A 19,054-nucleotide genomic window follows, 5' to 3' on the forward strand; every position below is an offset into this window, starting at 1 on the left:
TGAAGCCGGATAGTCTCGACATCTCTGCTACCTGGTCACTGAACCAGAGCGGCGTCCTACCCGTTAGGTTGCCCGCCCACCCCAAGAATTTATTGGCCTCCCTCCAGCACTGTATCACCACCACGGTATGCGAAGGTAGGTCCTTTCACTGTTTCCGCGAGTACAAAAGCTGCTCACAGTTGCCCCCCGGCATAGCATGTCTCTCCACCGTGTAAGCCGGTTCCGACCTTATTGCATACTTCCAATCATTGACCACCTGCAACTGGGAAGACCAATAATACAATAGGACGTCCGGGAGGGCCAGCCCCCCGTCGTACATCCCGCTTGTGAGCTTTCGCAACGCTATCCTTGGGTTTCCACCATCCCAAAGCAGCGTCCGCAGCAACTGGGATATGCGTTTAAACAGTCCCCCGGGGATCGGGTAAGGCGAATTTTGCAGGATATAGAGGAGGTGCAGTAAGGCTAGCAACTTAAAGAGCGCGGCGTGCCCCATCAGGGATAGAGGCAAGGATCTCCAGTGAATAACGTCCGATGCTAATCTCGCCAGGTGGGGCTCCAAATTTTTGGTGTAAAACTCTGCTTTGTCCCTGGTGACATACACCCCCAGGTACTTGAAGCCCTCAGATACTATCAAGGCAGGACACACAGCCGGAATCTGCGGGGGGCCGGAGAGGGGGTAAATCAATGATTTGGCCCAATTAATCGTATAAACGGAGTAGCTGCCAAACAGGTCAAAGAGATGAAGCGCCTGCGCCATTGAGTGGTATGGTCTAGTCATATAGAGGACAATATCACCAGCGTATAGAAATATACGCTCCTCCCACTCATCGTTAAGCGACAGGCCCCAGAAAGCCCTGTCTCTTCGAATCCAGTGGGCCAACGGTTGCAGGGCCAGGGCGAAGAGGAGAGGGGACAGTGGACACCCCTGCCTGGTGCCTCTACGCAGTGGAAATGTACGAGACAACGCTCCGTTTACCCTCACCCTCGCCACCGGCTGTTCGTACAGGAGGCGCACCCAACTACAGAAAACCGGTCCGAAGCCCAGTCGCTGTAAAACCATCAATAAGTATAGCCATTCGATGCTGTCAAAGGCCATTGAGGCGTCCAGCTCCATAAATGTCGTTTGGGTGTCGTCCTCGCCCTCCGTCATATACAGAACCCCATAGAGCCGTCGTAGATTGAGTCGTATGCTCCTGTGCGGCATGAAGCCTGACTGATCGACATGCACCAATTCTGATAGAACCGTGAGTTGACTCGTCGCCAAGGCTTTAGCCAAGACCTTGGCCTTCACATTGAGGAGCGAGATAGGCCGATAAGACGAGCATTGGTCAGCCGATTTCCCAGCTTTGTGGATGACCACAATCGTGGCTTCTCGCTGATCTGGTGGGAGCCGACCCACTCTCCGTGCTTCGAGGAACATCTGCCTCATGGGGTCGATTACAATGTTAGCTTGCCTCTACAGACCCATTGCATGTAAAGTGTGCGCCTTTCCTGAAACTTTTTAACAAATGCAATTTTCATTTTGATACTAGCAACCACACGTCATATCTGCTAACAACGCAGCAATGCTTCGTTGTAACTAACTTCTCTAGACTTGTCAACAGACTACAAGCTCAGTGAAATATAATACAAATATTGTGATCACATGTAGCACGCATATTTGCAAAACCATATTTTCGGAGGATAACTCAGTTATTGTTTTTGTCACAGAGATCCTTTTGTTTGCTTGTGGGACTTATGCAGCACGGTGCTAAATTCCTTTTATGTCCAAGAGTTTTCATGCAACAATAAAAATGTCAAGTTAACTGCTGAATAACGCTCCTGCTGGTGTGAGATCAGCGTTTTGTCATGATAAAATAGGGCAGAGGATTATTATGCCTTCTGCAAAGTATGTGAATCAGGTTACAAAGGCACTAGGCTAGTGTCCTTCCATTTCTGGTACTTTGCTGCAGTATCAAGATATTCTTAGAGTTTCTAATTGCTCAAATTGGGGTAATTTCTTATATTTATCTGTTTCCCTAGACTTCATTGCTTGATTTTGTTCAGGAGAAAGTGTCACTCATATTTACAGTAAATTTATGAAAATGGCACACATAAGCAATCTGAAACCCTGGCAGTTATGTACTCTGCAGCAGCGCTTCAGAACTGCTGGGGATATTTTAAGGCCCCTTTTAGACCATTGGGTTTCAGAAAAGAGGATAGTTTTTAAATTAATTTCCTTGTCTTTGTCCACTCACAAAGTGTCACTTAAATTGCCACACTTAATTTGCTGCATTACTTTCTAGTAAAACGCTCTAGCATCAAAGCAGGACTTCCTCTATGGGTCAAATTTATATTATCAATATATTTTCAATGTTAAAAAGGGTGATAGAAATTACTGTTTTTTAAAATGGACGGGTGCAGGACGCAGCGGTGCCCCGGCAGGGGTGCATACATGGGTACTAGAACATCCCAGGAAGAAATAGGGCCCCCTCTCACGAGGTGCAGATTGGAGCTGTGCTTCCATAGAGCCGCAGACACTTTAAACATGCCAGTTTCACAGTGGAATACCCTGTTAAATCAGCTTACATTGATTTAAGGCTGAAAAGATATGATTATGAATAAAATAAGGTGCCGCAATAATGCAGCTAAATTTCCACTTTTGTGCCGCTAAATTTCCATTTTTGTGCCGCTAAATTTGCAAATATATGCCGCAATATCCTGGGGGGTCTGTTCAGCCTATGGTTTTAAGGAGACGTCCTTCGAATCCTTGGCAAGACATTGCCTTGGATATCCTGGGTCCTATTCATTCAAATGGGTCTCAAACTTTTGTGTTAGTGGTAATTGGCATGTTTTCACGTTGGCCTGAAGTTTTCTTTTTATCAACCATTAACTTGACTCATATAATTAAGTGTTTGAGGAATTTGTTCTCCAAAGAGGGAATCTCTGAATCCATACTAACGGATAATGGCGCGCAACTGGTGTCGGAAGAGATGAAAACTTTTCTAGCATCTAAAGGCATTACACATAAAATGGGCTCTCTTTACCATCCCGAGGCAAATGGGATGGTGGAGAGATTTAACAGAGTAATTAAAGAGACAATTGCTCTATCTAAATCCATGTCTTTAAATTGGAAAGATGAAGTGCTCAGGAAAGTTGAAGAGTATAGATTGTCTCCTCATTCCACTACTGGTAAAACACCTTTTCTGTTGTTCCGTGGAAGAGTTCCCAATACCAATGTGGAACCCACATGGGTTAATAGATATGAGTTGGACAAAGGTAAGGAAAAGAAATGTGATAATGAAACGATTCAAAAGAGGGAGGAGGAAAAAAGTAAATTGAGAAAGTGTTATTTTGATGGGAAAAAAGCTGTGAAGTCGACCAAGTATACGGTTGGCGATTTGGTTATGATCAAACGTCCTGGTTTAATGGGTAATTCTGTTTCTAAGTTCATGAAACCCATGAAAGTTATTAAGGTATTCAGAAATGCCATAAAGACACAAGATCATAGAATTTGAACAGAGTGGTAGTGTTAAAAGGAAGGGTGGATGTTTGCCATGATTATTGTAATAATCATGTTGATCCAAACACATCTGAAGGTGGTAAGAATCGTGCTTCAACTAGAGTTTGTAAGAAGCCTTCTTATCTGTTAGATTATGTTTAGAGAATTATCTAAGTCATCTGTTTTATAGGTATACAATGTATTGTATTTAAACTTTGTGTAACGAAGGGAGGTGTGTAGTATGCCATGAGTATGGCATACACATACAATGCCTCATCTTACTATTGGATATTAGATTAAGAATGTTAGTAGTGTTATCTATGATGTCACTGGATTCTAGGTAGATGTGATTGAAATGTAAACTGGAAGTTGCTGTTGGATAAGGCGCTGGATGGATGGGATCTCTATATGGATTAAACCTACTTTTATCTACACTCCTGCTTCCTGTATCTTTATTGAGGAATGCTTCAGGCAGGTTAGGAATGTCTGCTGGTCTCACAGTAGACCTGGTAGCACCAGTATCCAACAAGAAAGTGATATCATATCCTTCTACTTTACCGTCTACGTATGGACCTGACTGATCTACCGGTAGGGATGCGCTAAGTACGCACTCCCCTTCCTCCCCCCTAAGGCACCATCATTCCTGTTCATAATCAATTAGTGGATCCTGCAAAAGAAACCGCAATGTAACAAACTTTTTCTTACCACTTCCTTCTGGAAATCCGGTATCCACACTGTACTTGGCTTGACTCACAAAATTTGACTTGGGGGCAAGTGGCAATTGACTCTGAAGATCTATACCCTGTTGCTGATGACTCATTAACACCTCATTCTGCGTCTGTGGATTTAAATTTTGATACAGGCCATTATTAACTTGTACGACTTTACACTAGTTTTTCCAGTGCCCCAACTTCCCACACACGTGAGAGGGAAATCTTTTCTTTGCCTCTTCCCGATTCAACCTTCCCCGTGGTTTTCCCCCATTATTGTTAGCTTGACCTTGTGCTCTTCCTTGATTTTCTGACTGTTTATTTAATTGAAGCTCTAGCTGTTCAGCTAACTTTACTTGAGCCCACATTACCCTTTCTTCTAAGGCTTTTCATTTGTTATCAATCTCATCCCCACAATATTTGGCATATTTTAGAATCTCGTCAATGGGCTTTGATTGCCAACACAACATGTGCTGCTTAATCATTTGTGATATATCCTGTCTTAACCCGGTTACAAATTGATACACAAAATGAGTCATGTCCTTGATCTCTAAACTTTCAAACCCACTATACTGTTTAAACACCTGTAAAAGACGTTCGTAGTAGGCATGTACAGACTTGTTCTTTTCTTGGGTTGTTCTATCTATTTTTACCCAATCAGTTTCTTTCAGGGGAATTTTACTCTTCAGAAAAGTGATTACTTGATGATATTTTTTCATTACATCTTCTGATGGGGCTTCTGTTTTTGAATCTCTTGAATATTCCTCACTAGGCCAATCTATAGTTATTTTACACTCTGTCCACAAATCCACAGGTACTACTATGTCAAACAGACCATCCAGATCCTTCAACAAAACTTTTGAAACTTTCACAAACCTCTCAACTTGTCTGTACCACTCCACTGGTTTCTCTCTCAATTTTGGGAAATCATTTGTAAATGACAAAATATCCTGTCTAGTCCATGGTACTTCCTTCATCGGATACAACCTCTCTGCCTTTTCTGGTTCTCTCATGGCATATTCAGATGTCGATCAATTTACCTGTGCTTCTTCCTTTTTCTTTGCCCACCTAACTTTCCATCTTTCAAGATCTCCCCATTTTTGTAGCAGAAATAACAACTCCCTGATCTGTAATTTTCTTCCAGACACATTCATGTTTTCCAAATCCTTATCAGACATTCCTGCTCTATATGCTTTCTGCAACACCTATGATTTCCCTATGTCAATTCCCATTTCAGATGCCAAATTTGTCAGTTTTTCATGGAATATTTTTGTATTTCGTGTAATGCTTCTACAAATGAACAATAATTCTTCTTCACTGTATGTGTTTAATCTGTCTAGATCCACATTTCCAGCAACCATTTCTTCCAATTCTACTCGTAATTTAAAAATGTCTAATAATTTTGGCTGTGACTTTGGTTTCTCTATTTCTTGAGACCATCTCTCTATATCTTCTGGGGTTACTATTGTGGCACTTCTAGTTCCTGTTGAGGTTTCTAGTCTAACTTCCTTCGAACAACTGGGCAAATTTCTCTTCGGGGTTTCCATCATTGTCTCTCTTATAGGCAAATCCATTAATTATATTACTGATTCACATTCACTTGCTTGGTCATCTACTATCATCTTTTCTTTTCTAGGTTCTATGCTTGGGGTAGGCATTACAGGAACTTTAGAACAGTTTGACTTTTCACCATACAATGGGACTACTGGACCTATGGTTACTGGTATGGTCAATGCATCAGGATGTGTGTTCATCTGAGTTATTTTCTGGATCAATTCTTCTCTATTCTTATTTATTGCTTCCCGTTCCTTTTCATGAAGTACCCTGTTTGCTGTGTCATGTACTATTTGTGGAACCAAAGGTGTTCTTACCATTGGGGCACTAGGGGTCATTCTATCAAATCCTTCATTATAAGGTGGAGGACTTTTCATCAATATATCTTCTAAATACCCTTCTTCTGTCTCTCCGCTATCTATCATGGTTAAGTGCTTGTTTTTTTCTGTACATTTACCTCCTGTCTGCTCTTCTGATGTTAACACAGGATATAAACCTTCTGCCACCATGGCCTGTCTCCATTCTTTCATTTGACTATCTCTAGTCTCTCGGGGAAATTTCGGATAATATTTGCTTAAGGTCCTGTTACTTCGTGGTCCATCACGTTCAAAGGTTTCCATTTCCCATTCTTCTAAAGCCTCATACTGAGTCAATCTAGGTCTGGGTTCTAATTTATTCATTCGTGTTCTTAAATTGTACAATACTCTTCCATTAAAGCTTCCGTACTCAGGAAATGCTAATATTCCATCATCTTTTGTGTATTCTACACAATTTTCTAACCATACACAGGTATGATAGCCTCTTTCCACCATCATGTATGATGCAGGCGCATTAGGAGGAGGAATGAGAATCCCTTCTCTACTTTTAATGGGTTTGTCCTTTTTAAAATAATTCTTGACTTTTTGCATGAAATACATTTTTCTTTTTTCTCCGTACATTGCATGCTTGTGCTTCTTAAGGTACTGTTTGTAAGCAAACCCTATAAATCTTCTATCTGGACGAGTTCCTGTTAATGTAGGATCGTACATGCAAACTCCACTATCTATTATTATTCTTGGGACTTCTATTTTGATGACCAATCTGACGCTTGCTTTAATTCTAGAATTCTCCAATACCAACACGTTTTCTATTCTAAAGGCCAATCAATTTCTACGCTGTTCGCTTGCTCAGCCAATGCTTGCGCGGCTTTTCTGTGACGTCAGTATCACTCCTTAGAACTGTCCCCGCCTTTACAATTTCGCATCAACTACACGCCCGCTGTTTCAACCAATCCCAGCGCGGCTCTTAGTGACGTCAGTGCAACATCCTCAACTGACCCCTCCTTTACAAGGTAATGCGAAAATGTATTTTCTCACGATATTCACACAATTTTCATTAATTAAACAACATATAAACATTCGCTATTGTGTCTGCCCCACTATTTCAAAGAATAGTAGAATTTCTTTAACTGCGAGTAAAACCCTTCTGCTTACTCTTCATACACTACGAGTAAAACCTTTCCGCTTACTCTTCACACAAGCATCAGAGAACCTGCTACTCCTTCAGTATTACCCTTTCTAGGTGATATAATACCAAATTTTCACCAGCGAACTCCTCGCTATCAATTACTCTCACTAACATACAAGAAATTATTCCCTAACGTAGTGCTTCTAGTCCTGCATAACTTTCAGCACTTTCTAAATCCAGACCAATAACCTCACTGCAGTGTGGCTTCCATTTACCACCCGCTATTCAATATTCTCGGGAATTTTCAGACAACATAAAACAATACATAACAGGCTTTTGGTTAAAACATAAATCAATAATTCAAAATTTCAAATACAATGCTCACCTAACTAATTATACTAACCATGCCTCTGCTACCTAGAAAAACTGATGCAGCGGAGTTTACCAGCTCTATACATACATACACACAACACTCATTTGGGCCCATATACATTCATACATTCAATGAGCTAGCAAATGGCCGCTGGTCATCAATTTGATTTACCTTAGAGACCTTTTATACCAGCATTCTTACCAACCCTGTCTCCTAAGTAAATGTACATGTCGAAAGATCTAGTAGTAGATTAGAATAGGGAGGAAACAATAATAGTAAAGAACAGTACATTAACTTTATTCAAAGAACCACAGACTCAGTAGGAGTTTTAAAGGTTTATCTAAATTAATAATTTTGTGAGTCAAATCAAAAAACAAGTAGACACATTAAGATTCTCCATCAGGAAAAGTAGTTCAGTTAGTTTATAATTCAATTAACATCAATTAATCTCATGTGATGACAGTACTTGAGGAGAGAAGGAACAGAGAGCAAAATGCGAAGCACAACCCCACAGAACTATATTTACCTAGAATGGTGTGAGGACCTAGACTTCAGAGTATCAAAGATTCAGGACAGGTTCAGGACTGGGAAGGTGACCTCTTCTAGTGTAACAACAGTGTTACACCCCTCTCTGGTGCTACTCTCTCCGGCTCCGGCTCGTACGGACCCCTTCCTAGATGTGCCTCCTCGGTTGTTCCGCGATTTTTCCCTAGTGTTGGATTCTTCAATCAAATTGCAGCAAAATTGGGCAGCATCTCAGCATAGCATCGGCATCAAGTGGGTCAAGTGTGTCTAACTAACTAGATCTTACCTCTGTTATACCAATTCAAATGTATGATCCACCACCAAATATTTCAATTCTATATACACCCTCCAATTTGATTGGGCCAGGTAGTGAGGTGAGGACATCACAACATACTAAGTGCAATAACTTTCTTTAGTTCTATTGGCTAATTTCCCGCCCCTTAATTTTAATACCCACAAGCTTTATTCCCACAAGCATTTAATATGTGGATCGATAAATCTGTAATACAATGTTTCGGCTTCTTCCTCTCATAGGGTCAGAAGTTGTTCTTCCCATGTCCTTGCTGGGCACATGAGTTGGCAGCCATTCAATGACTTCATTGGTCTCAGAGCAAGAATGTAGGACGCATGCGTAGTTGTCGCAAAGGATAGGGACATCGGTCACCCTCCAAGGCCCAAATACGAGCTATTAATAGTCAGAGAGAAACATGTTAGAATACAAAATTAAATGAATTCACTGTATACCATTTACTTCTACTCTAACCCCATTTACTTAATATATTCTTTGCATTAATGGCTTAGTAAAAATTGCATAGGTTAGTTTCAGCACGGCATGTGGGTTAATGCGAGGGTTTTGAGCAGCCATGTTAAAAGCTATTGCGCAGCTGCAAAGATTTCACACCAAGCCACAGGAGACGTCATACTACGTAGATGTAGTAGGCGCAGGCGCAGAAGAGTTCCCGCGTTTTTGGCAGCCATTTTAAGGACACTCGGGTTACTGGTTAGTAGAATATATAGAAAAGCTTCCCCTAGATACAATATGTAAAGTGTAATGCAAAATGAGTACTCACAAACATGTTGATTATAATGTTACAGATTATTCGAGAGAATTGCATACGAGCAAGTTTCTTTATACACGAAACCTTGCTCCATCAATCCCATCTCTGATGGCATTTTATGCCATCACTAGCTTCTATTAAATCAGATGCCAACTTTAGCATTCTACCATTTCGATTTCTTCAAATCTTTTATCCCCTCCTTTATCCTTCTTAAATTGTGATCCTTTCATTCTTTTGTAGATATTTCCCTTCAATTCTTCAAGTCGTATTTCATCTAATTATCTTTTCCTACACTACTCATTCACTTCGTACCTTTTTCTTTTTCCACTGCATTTGTGGCAACACATTATCATCAGAACTAATAAAGTTATGTCCATGATTGGCAATAATATTTGACCTAAAATACTCTTACCTATGTTAGAAAACCAACTACTAATAGTGGAAAAACTATTGGATATCTTCTTCCATACACTGTCAACCTCCAGTGGTTTTAGTTCTTCTTCCAAATGTGTAATATTTTTAATATATCTTCCAATTTCTACACTTTTGCCAGGTATATGCGTGCAACAATGTTGCGCTTTCAACATTTTACAGACTCCACCCTCTTTTGCTAATAAGATATCAAGGGCAAGTCGATTTTGCAAAACCATTGATCTAACAGCAACTAATTCTGTATTGATCAATAAAAATCCTCCAGCAGTGTCAGTAGATAACCGATCAACTACTGTTGACAATTGACAGATTTTTCGAGAATTCAGCAGAACCCCCACTGAAAGTATCAATGCACCAAATATATCACCTACTATGTCCGAAAAACTATCTCTTTTATATCCGGTTAGTCCATTACTGTCATTATTGCTTCCAGAGATTCTTTTACCATGATAAACTTTAGGGAATACTATTCGGAAATATCAACTCCCGTACCAGTGATCAGGCAGCCTAAAATAGGCTTTGTTTCCACAAATATAATAAATTCCAGGAAATACTGGATCAGTTCCTCCTTTTAGTCCCCAACCCCCAATTACTAAGAAGTTATGTTCACATTCACTGGAACTAATAAATGCATTGTTATATTCTGTTTTTAGTCTATGGAGACAGATTTTCCCTTTCTTTTCAAAATCCAGAGACATAGCAGCATGAGTCTTGCCAGTTACCAAAAGGTTCAGCCCACTTAGGTATCTGAGGATTTGGTTCTGAGCTTCTTCTTTGGAAATCCTGTCTCCTCTGTTCTACTAAATTCAAAAAAATCTTTACTTCTTCATGTAACTTACATGTTAGGTTGCGTTTGTGTGCATCAGCTATATCTATTGCCTTCATTGTTAGGAAATATTCACCCATAAATTGTGAGTCTCTAGTACTAAGGACAGGGTTCATGCTCTTTCGCATAGGGACTTCTAAAAATATTACATCTACATTTGAATAATAATACTGCAGTTTTCCAGTTCTATAAATAAACTAGCCAGTACACTACATGAAATACCATATGTCAAAGGTAAGTGATGATAAGTTACCCCTTCAGCTAATGAGTTTGGCAATTTCATGGAAACATAACAATCACTAACTTCCATTGTTTCTACATAATGTACTAATAGGTTTGCAAATACATCTAAATCAGTTTAGTTTTTATCCACAGTATGGTGTAAATCTATCTCATCTGGTGTTTCTAAGTCTACTCTATCTCCTTTAATGTTTGCTACCTCTGTATGTATGTGTATTACCACTATTCTGTTTGTAATCATCAAATAAGGAATAGCTATTGCTAATATTACCCATATTATGAGGACTAATATTAAGCCACATATACAGATCCTACAACACTTCTTTATACAGCTTTGTTTTGGTTTTCCAATAACTTTATCATCAGACATTTCCGACGAAAAGATTTGTCTCTTCTTTAATTCAGAACTTGGTATGAATATAACACCTTAAGCGTCTTCTCTCTCTTTTAAGTCGGTCTCACTTCTTCATCGATTCGTTCGACATTCAGCTCCTCATCACTTTCTTCATTTAAGTCGAGATTTTCAAAATCTTCAAGAATGACATATGTCCACTCAGGACCCTTGAACTTGTTATTCAATGTTTTCAACCATTGACTCCTTCAATTTGGTGTTACTGTGGAAGGTCCAGATTGACTGGATATTTCGTTTACTTGATCAGGTTCTTCACTGAATGTCTTTGGTGGTATTTCAGTCTCTTGATAATTCTTGGCCAATTATCCCCTTTTCGACTTTTCTTAAATTTCAGTATTATTCTCTCATAGTTTGTTTACCTACTGGGAGTAAGGTACTGAGTTCGGGTTTTGGTCAGCAAAATCACAACTGAATGGGGAACGTACACCTTGACAGGGTGTCCCATCACAATTGACTCACTCTGTTCTATGCTCACACAGGTTGCGGCTACAGCTTTCAGGCAACCTGGTAATGCACATGCCACAGGATCTAGGGTAGCAGAAAAATATGCCATCGGTCTTCGCATTAATCCATGTCTCTGTGTTAGAACTGAAACTGCACAATTACCCCGCTCATAGCAGAATAATGCAAATTCTTTTGAATAGTCTGGCATTCCTAAAGAAGGTGCTTCACACAAGCAATCTCGTAACTTGCTAAATGATTTCATGCTTTCATCATCCTATTCAATTGGGTCCTTCGCTCTCTTTATGGTCATCTGTATAACAAGTTTAGCTAGTAAAGCAAATCCTACAATCCACTGCCTACAATAGCCTACAACCCCAAGAAACATTCTTATTTCTTTTTGGGTTCGAGGCAACTGCATTTGTCTAATTATTCTGCTTCTTTCAGAGGTCACTCTTCTAATTCCTCTATTTAATGTCCTAAGTATTTGACTGAGTTTTTACAAAACTGAAGTTTCTCGGGGGACACTTTGTGTCCACCTTTTGCCAAGTGATTTAGCAATGCAATTGAATCAGTGACACAGTCATCTCGAGTGGTCGACGCTACCAACAGGTCGTCGATATACTGCACCAGGACTGACTCTCTGGGCAACACAAGAGATTCAAGGCTTCTTTTGAGAATTTGATTAAAGATTGAAGGACTTTCAGTGTAGACTTGACGCACACAATTCCACACGTAAAAATGCTCTTTGAATTTAAACGAAAATAAAAACTGGCTATCTGCATGCAATGGAATAGAAAAGAATGCACGACATAAATCGATTACTGTAAACCAACCTGCTTTCCATGGTATCTGATAAAGAATCACAGCTGGGTTGGGCACTACTGGACAGCATGGTACAACAATCTTATTAATTTTCCTAACATCTTGAACCACCCTATACTTCCCATTAGGTTTCTTAATGCTGATTATAGGTGAGTTACAAGGGCTACTCATTTCTTGCAGGATGCCTTGTTCGACTAATCGCTCCATCTCTGCTGCAACACCTGCTTTTATTTCAGGACAAATTTTTTATTGTCGAGTATTCGGATAAACAGCACCTTCTTTCACTGTCACTTTTACGCGATCTACATTTGCCAATAATCCTATTTCTTTTCCAGTAAAATCCCATATCTCTGCATTTACAGTCAGTTTGACTTCAGCAGGTAATTCATTTTTGGTTATCATTGAATATAATTCATTTACTTCTGTTCCCTGTTTTGCTAAGATGAACTTGTAAACTCCATCTTTATCTGCGGTTTGTATTGCAACACCATCCGGTGTGCAAAATATGGTGCAATTCATTTTGCACAACAAGTCTCTTCCAAGCAAGTTTACAGGACTTGAGTCACAGAACACGAATTTATGCATTTCTATAAAATTTCCAATTCGCACCTCCATTGGTTCTGTGATCGGGGTTCTAATCTGTTTGATCGAAACACCTACTACTTGGATGGCTTCACCCGAGAGGGGCAGGTTAGGAATGTCTGCTGTTCTCACAGTACACCTGGTAGCACCAGTATCCAACAAGAAAGTGATATCATTTCCTTCCACTTTACCTTCTACGCATGGACCTGATTGATCTACCGGTAGGGATGCGCCAAGTACGCACTCCCCTTCCTTCCCCCTCAGGCACCGTCATTCCTGCTCATAATCAATTAGTGGGTCCTGCAAAAGAAACTGCGATGTTACAAAAATGTTCTTACCACTTCCTTCTGGAAATCCGGCGTCCACACTGTACTTGGCTTGACTCACAAAATTTGACTTAGGGGCAGGTGGCAATCGACTCTGAAGATCTATACCCTGTTGTGGATGATTCATTAACACCTCATTCTGCGTCTGTGGATTTAAATTTTGATTCTGGCCATTATTAACTTGTATGATTTTACACGTGTTTTTCCAATGCCCCAACTTCCAGCACCCGTGACAGGGAAACCTTTTCTTTGCTTCTTCCCTGTTCAATCTTCCCCGTGGCTTACCCCCATTATTTTCACCTTGTCCTTGCACTCATCCTTGATTTTTTGACTATTATTCAATTGAAGCTCTTGCTGTTCAGCTAACTTTACTTGAGCGCACATTACTTTTTCTTCTAAGGCATTTCGTTTGTTATCAATTTCATCCCCACAATATTTGGCATATTTTAAAATTTCATCAATGGGCTTTGCTTGCCAACACAACATGTGCTGATTAATCATTTGTGATATATCCAATCTTTTTTTTTTTTTTTTATAAATCTTTTTTATTAACTTTGCTCAAGGTCTCATACATTGCACAGCAGTGTTCAAATGACTTGCAAACAAACAGCATTACATTGTACATTTGAGGACCAACTTGGCAGTAGAATGGGCCGGTTACAACTGTCCCCCCTATCCCACCCCACTCCTCATGGCTCGATACTTGTGCCAGGGACCCCACATCCTCTTCCATTTCTTAGCACATCCTCTGGACTTATAGATCGTTTCTTCCGCCCTCTGACACCAATCCAGGTCCCTAAGCCATTGGTCCCATTGTGGGGGCGCCTGCGCCCCCCAGCTACTAGCTATATTCCATTTTGCCACCCCAGCCGCTGTTGCTAACCAGATCTTGTTGTACCTGGACCAGTCCGTGGCTCCTTTAATCATAGGGAGTAGCCACCTGGGTTCCACTGGGACCGGCGATCCCACTACTGTCGCCATTGTGTGTGCTACTTTGGTCCAGAAGGGCACTATGTTCGGGCATTCCCACAGAATATGGAATAAAGTACCCTCCCCCTGACATCCCCTCACACACAGAGGAGACAGGCTCCTGCCCCATGAGAATAAGTGGGTGCGCGGGTAGTACACTCAATGCAAGATTTTAAATTGCACAAGGCGAAACAGAGTCCAGATTGCAATTTTGTGGGGGCCTTGCAGGGCGTCCTGCCAATCCTCGTCCTCCAGGCTTCCGACGTCACCATCCCATCTTTCGCGCAGGGACACCAAGGGGTCAGGAATGTTGTTTATGAGCTTACGGTAGATGGTAGCTGTGGGTTTTCCTGGAATAGGGTCGAGTAGGAGACTATCCTCCAAAGGAGAGTATTCTGGGAGTGAAGAGTCCGAGTGTATGTGAGCGCAGGGCATGTGTAAGGCGCAGACACCGATAGTGTTGGGAGTCGTGCAGTTGGTACTCTTTTTTGAGATAGTCAAGGGATCGAGGGGCGCTCCCCTTCCATACATCACCCAGGTAGTCTATCCCAATCAGCCTCCATCCCTTGAAGCCGGATAGTCTCGACATCTCTGCTACCTGGTCACTGAACCAGAGCGGCGTCCTACCCATTAGGGTGCCCGCCCACCCCAAGAATTTATTGGCCTCACTCCAGCACTGTATCACCACCCCGGTATGCGAAGGTAGGTCCTTTCACTGTTTCCGCGAGTACAAAAGCTGCTCACAGTTGCCCCCCGGCATAGCATGTCTATCCACCGTGTAAGCCGGTTCCGACCTTATCGCATACTTCCAATCATTGACCACCTGCAACTGGGAAGACCAATAATACAATAGGACGTCCGGGAGGGCCAGCCCCCCGTCGTACACCCCCCTTGTGAGCTTTCGCAACGCTATCCTCGGGTTTCCGCCATCCCAAAGCAGCGTCCGCAGCAACTGGGATATGCGTTTAAACAGTCCCCCGGGGATCGGGTAAGGCGAATTTTGCAGGATATAGAGGAGGTGCGGTAAGGCTAGCATCTTAAAGAGCGCGGCGTGCCCCATCAGGGATAGAGGCAAGGATCTCCAGTGAATAATGTCCGATGCTAATCTCGCCAGGTGGGGCTCCAAATTTTGGGTGAAAAACTCTGCTTTGTCCCTGGTGACATACACCCCCAGGTACTTGAAGCCCTCAGACACTATCAAGGCAGGACACCCAGCCGGAATCTGCGGGGGGCCGGAGAGGGGGTAAATCAATGATTTGGCCCAATTAATCGTATAAACGGAGTAGCTGCCAAACAGGTCAAAGAGATGAAGCGCCTGCGCCATTGAGTGGTATGGTCTAGTCATATAGAGGACAATATCACCAGCGTATAGAAATATACGCTCCTCCCACTCATCGTTAAGCGACAGGCCCCAGAAAGCCCTGTCTCTTCGAATCCAGTGGGCCAACGGTTGCAGGGCCAGGGCGAAGAGGAGAGGGGACAGTGGACACCCCTGCCTGGTGCCTCTACGCAGGGGAAATGTACGAGACAACGCTCCGTTTACCCTCACCCTCACCACCGGCTGTTCGTACAGGAGGCGCACCCAACTACAGAAAACCGGTCCGGTGCCCAGTCGCTGTAAAACCATCAATAAGTATGGCCATTCGATGCTGTCAAAGGCCATTGAGGCGTCCAGCTCCATCAATGTCGTTTGGGTGTCGTCCTCGCCCTCCGTCATATACAGAACCCCATAGAGCCGTCGTAGATTGAGTCGTATGCTCCTGTGCGGCATGAACCCTGACTGATCGACATGCACCAATTCTGATAGAACCGTGAGTAGACTCGTCGCCAAGGCTTTAGCCAAGACCTTGGCCTCCACATTGAGGAGCGAGATAGGCCGATAAGACGAGCATTGGTCAGCCGATTTGGTCAGCCGATTTCCCAGCTTTGTGGATGACCACAATCGTGGCTTCTCGCTGATCTGGTGGGAGCCGACCCACTCTCCGTGCTTCGAGGAACATCTGCCTCATGGGGTCGATTACGTTAGCTTGCCTCTTATATATCTCCACAGGGAGTCCATTGGGCCCCTGCGCTTTCCCGGCCTGGAGGGAATTAAGGGCTTCGCCCAGTTCTAACCCCGTGAGTTCAACCTCCAGGCTGTCAGCTTGCTCCTTGGACAGAGTGGGCAGGGCAAAATCCCGTAGGAACTTCTCACAATCCGACCCCGTCCTGGTGCATACCGGGGTGTAAACCCTCTCATAATATGACGCGAAGGCCTCAGCTATGTCCATGCCTGTGGTTGCCAAGGACCCAGACTCGTCCTTATCTTCGGCCACCCAGGATCGCACCCGATCCCTGCGTTCGAGCCACGCCAGTAGTTTCATACATTTGTCCCCCGCGTTATATATCCGATGTTGCGTGGCCAGGGAATAGGCATGCGCCTCACCCTCCGCCAGAGAACGGAGTTCCTTCTGCTTGAGGGTTAGCTCGTGGCCATGCTCCATTGAGGGAGCCTCACCGGTACCCCTCTCTAGAGATTCAATTTCACTTTCCAACTGTCTGATCTGGAGCACTTCCTCTTTTTTTTGGGCACCCATCAGCGCCTGGGCCTGACCCCTCAATACAGTTTTATAAGCTTCCCACAAGACCAACTGGGAATCGACCGAGCCCTGGTTCTCTGCGAAGTATAGTTGGGAGCCCTCCCTTAACTTGTCGACCATGGAGTCATCCCTGAGGCGCCACGGGTCTATCCTAGGAAAGGCCGCCCTAGCAGTTATCGGCACCTTGAGTGTGACCCCTACCGGTGAATGGTCTGAAATTCCCCAGGCCATGATACAGGAGTCCACGAAGTCTCCCAATTGGTCCCCCCCGTGAAGAGATAATCTATTCTGGAGAAGGACCCATGTCTAGCGGAGTAGAAGGTGTAGTGCCTTTGGAAGGGGTTATGTGTTCGCCATACGTCACTAAGACCCATTGCTGTGGCAAAGCCCCGCAAGCCCATTTCCCCTCTGTTGCCCTGTCTCTCGCCCGAGCGATCTAAGTCCGCATCCATAACTGCATTGGTGTCACCCCCCAGTACCAGAATGCCCCGAGGAAGGTCCGCTATATGGGTCCCTAATTTTGCATACATCTGAGCATGCAGACCGTGTGGGATGTAGCATGAGCTCAACTATTATTCGCCCCTCCCATCTGACCACCACGGCTGCCATGCATCCCATGTCTTCCGTCCACGTTCCTGTGATTACAATTGGCAGGGCATTGCAGACTAGAATACCCACCCCCCTGGAACCAGACGTGAACCCAGAATGGGCCACCATCCTATAGCCGAACCGGTGCAGGGCCCTGCATTTGTTACCCCGTAAGTGAGTCCCCTCTAGGAGCACAACGTCTGGTGAGTGGCGTTTCAAATACTGTAGGACCAATGTCCACTTTATTTTATTGCCCAGCCCATTGACGTTCCACGTCCATATCTTTATGTGTGTCTGGTCACCCATTCAAATTCAAGGGCCTAAGTTGTCTCGGGTCTTTTTGCCTCCCACTGCTTACATTCACAATATAACCTCTGAGCTTTTGAATTTGAGACACCATGAGCTGAACATAAACAACCCCACAACTCCCTACCCCCATCCTATCCCGTACCCCCCTCCCTGCTACGTGGGCCCCCAACCACCCACCTGATAAACACACAGAGTGCCTGTCGCCCCATCATCCCCATAGCAACAAAACGAGGGAACATGAGTGCAACCGCAGAAGAAGACAGATTATGAACGGAGTGCACACCCCATGGACAGAGCATGTTTAACGGACCCCAACCCCCCCATCCATCCCCCTCCCCATCCCCCGAGCTAGTGCCGGAGTCCCTGAGTGTTCACCACAAGGCACAATACGAACCCAGAACTTACAACTTTGGAGGTGTCCATAGTCCTTAAACCCCTCGCCCGACTTTCACTGAGAGGCCAGGACCCTGGAGTCAAGCAGCCCCCCTTACCTCCCATGTCCAGCTCGCCATATGCCAGCTCTACCATTACAGTCACTTAGGGGATGTCTGCTCGATCTGCCGGGACTCGTGGTTGAGTATTGCTGTTCTGGTTCCCCTGGTCCATGCGGTTATGGGTCGTCTTCGCGAGCCGCTCTGACGGGCCACGGTCTGCCATCCCTCCATCCAGTCATTCGCCTCCGCCGGTGAGTCTAAAAAATACGCTTTTTCACCATCCAGAACCTTGAGTCGCGCAGGATACATCATATACTTTATGCCCTGGTCTCAGAGCTCTCTTGACGCCCTCGAACGATCTGCGTTGGCGCCGTATGTTTAGCGTGAAATCTGGGAAAAAGCAAATTGTGGCGTTGTCCAGCCGTAGGTCTCCGGACACCCGTGACGCCTGCAGGACGGCATTCCGGTCTCTATAGTTCAAAATACGGGCGATGATGGTGCGCAGTGGGGCCCCAGGCTTGGGCCTCCCCCCAGCGCGTGGTGGGCCCTCTCCACCGAGAAGACGTTAGAGAGGCGATTCGGCTTAAGATGCTGAAGTATGAGATCCTCTACGAAGCAGTCTGTGGACGGGCCCTCCATGCCCTCCGGGACCGTCATGATGCGGATATTATTGCGCCGCGCCCTGCCTTCCTGATCCTCCAGGCGGGCGGCAAAGTCCGCTTGATTTTTCGTAGGCGTGGCAACTTGCTCCTCGAGCCTCTTCATTTTGGATTGGAGGATGTCGATGCCACTTTCCGCCTCCGCCACTTTCCGCCTCCGCCACTTTGTCGGACATCTTACTAAAGTCTGCGCGGAGCAAGTTAACTTCCTCGGTTACTGAGTCCAACTTGGGCTCCATGGTACCACGCATATCCTTTATGGCGCCACGCATCTCTTTTATGGCC

Source organism: Triturus cristatus, chromosome 1_1 (assembly GCF_964204655.1).
Source record: "Triturus cristatus chromosome 1_1, aTriCri1.1, whole genome shotgun sequence".
In the NCBI taxonomy this organism is placed as follows: domain Eukaryota; kingdom Metazoa; phylum Chordata; class Amphibia; order Caudata; family Salamandridae; genus Triturus; species Triturus cristatus.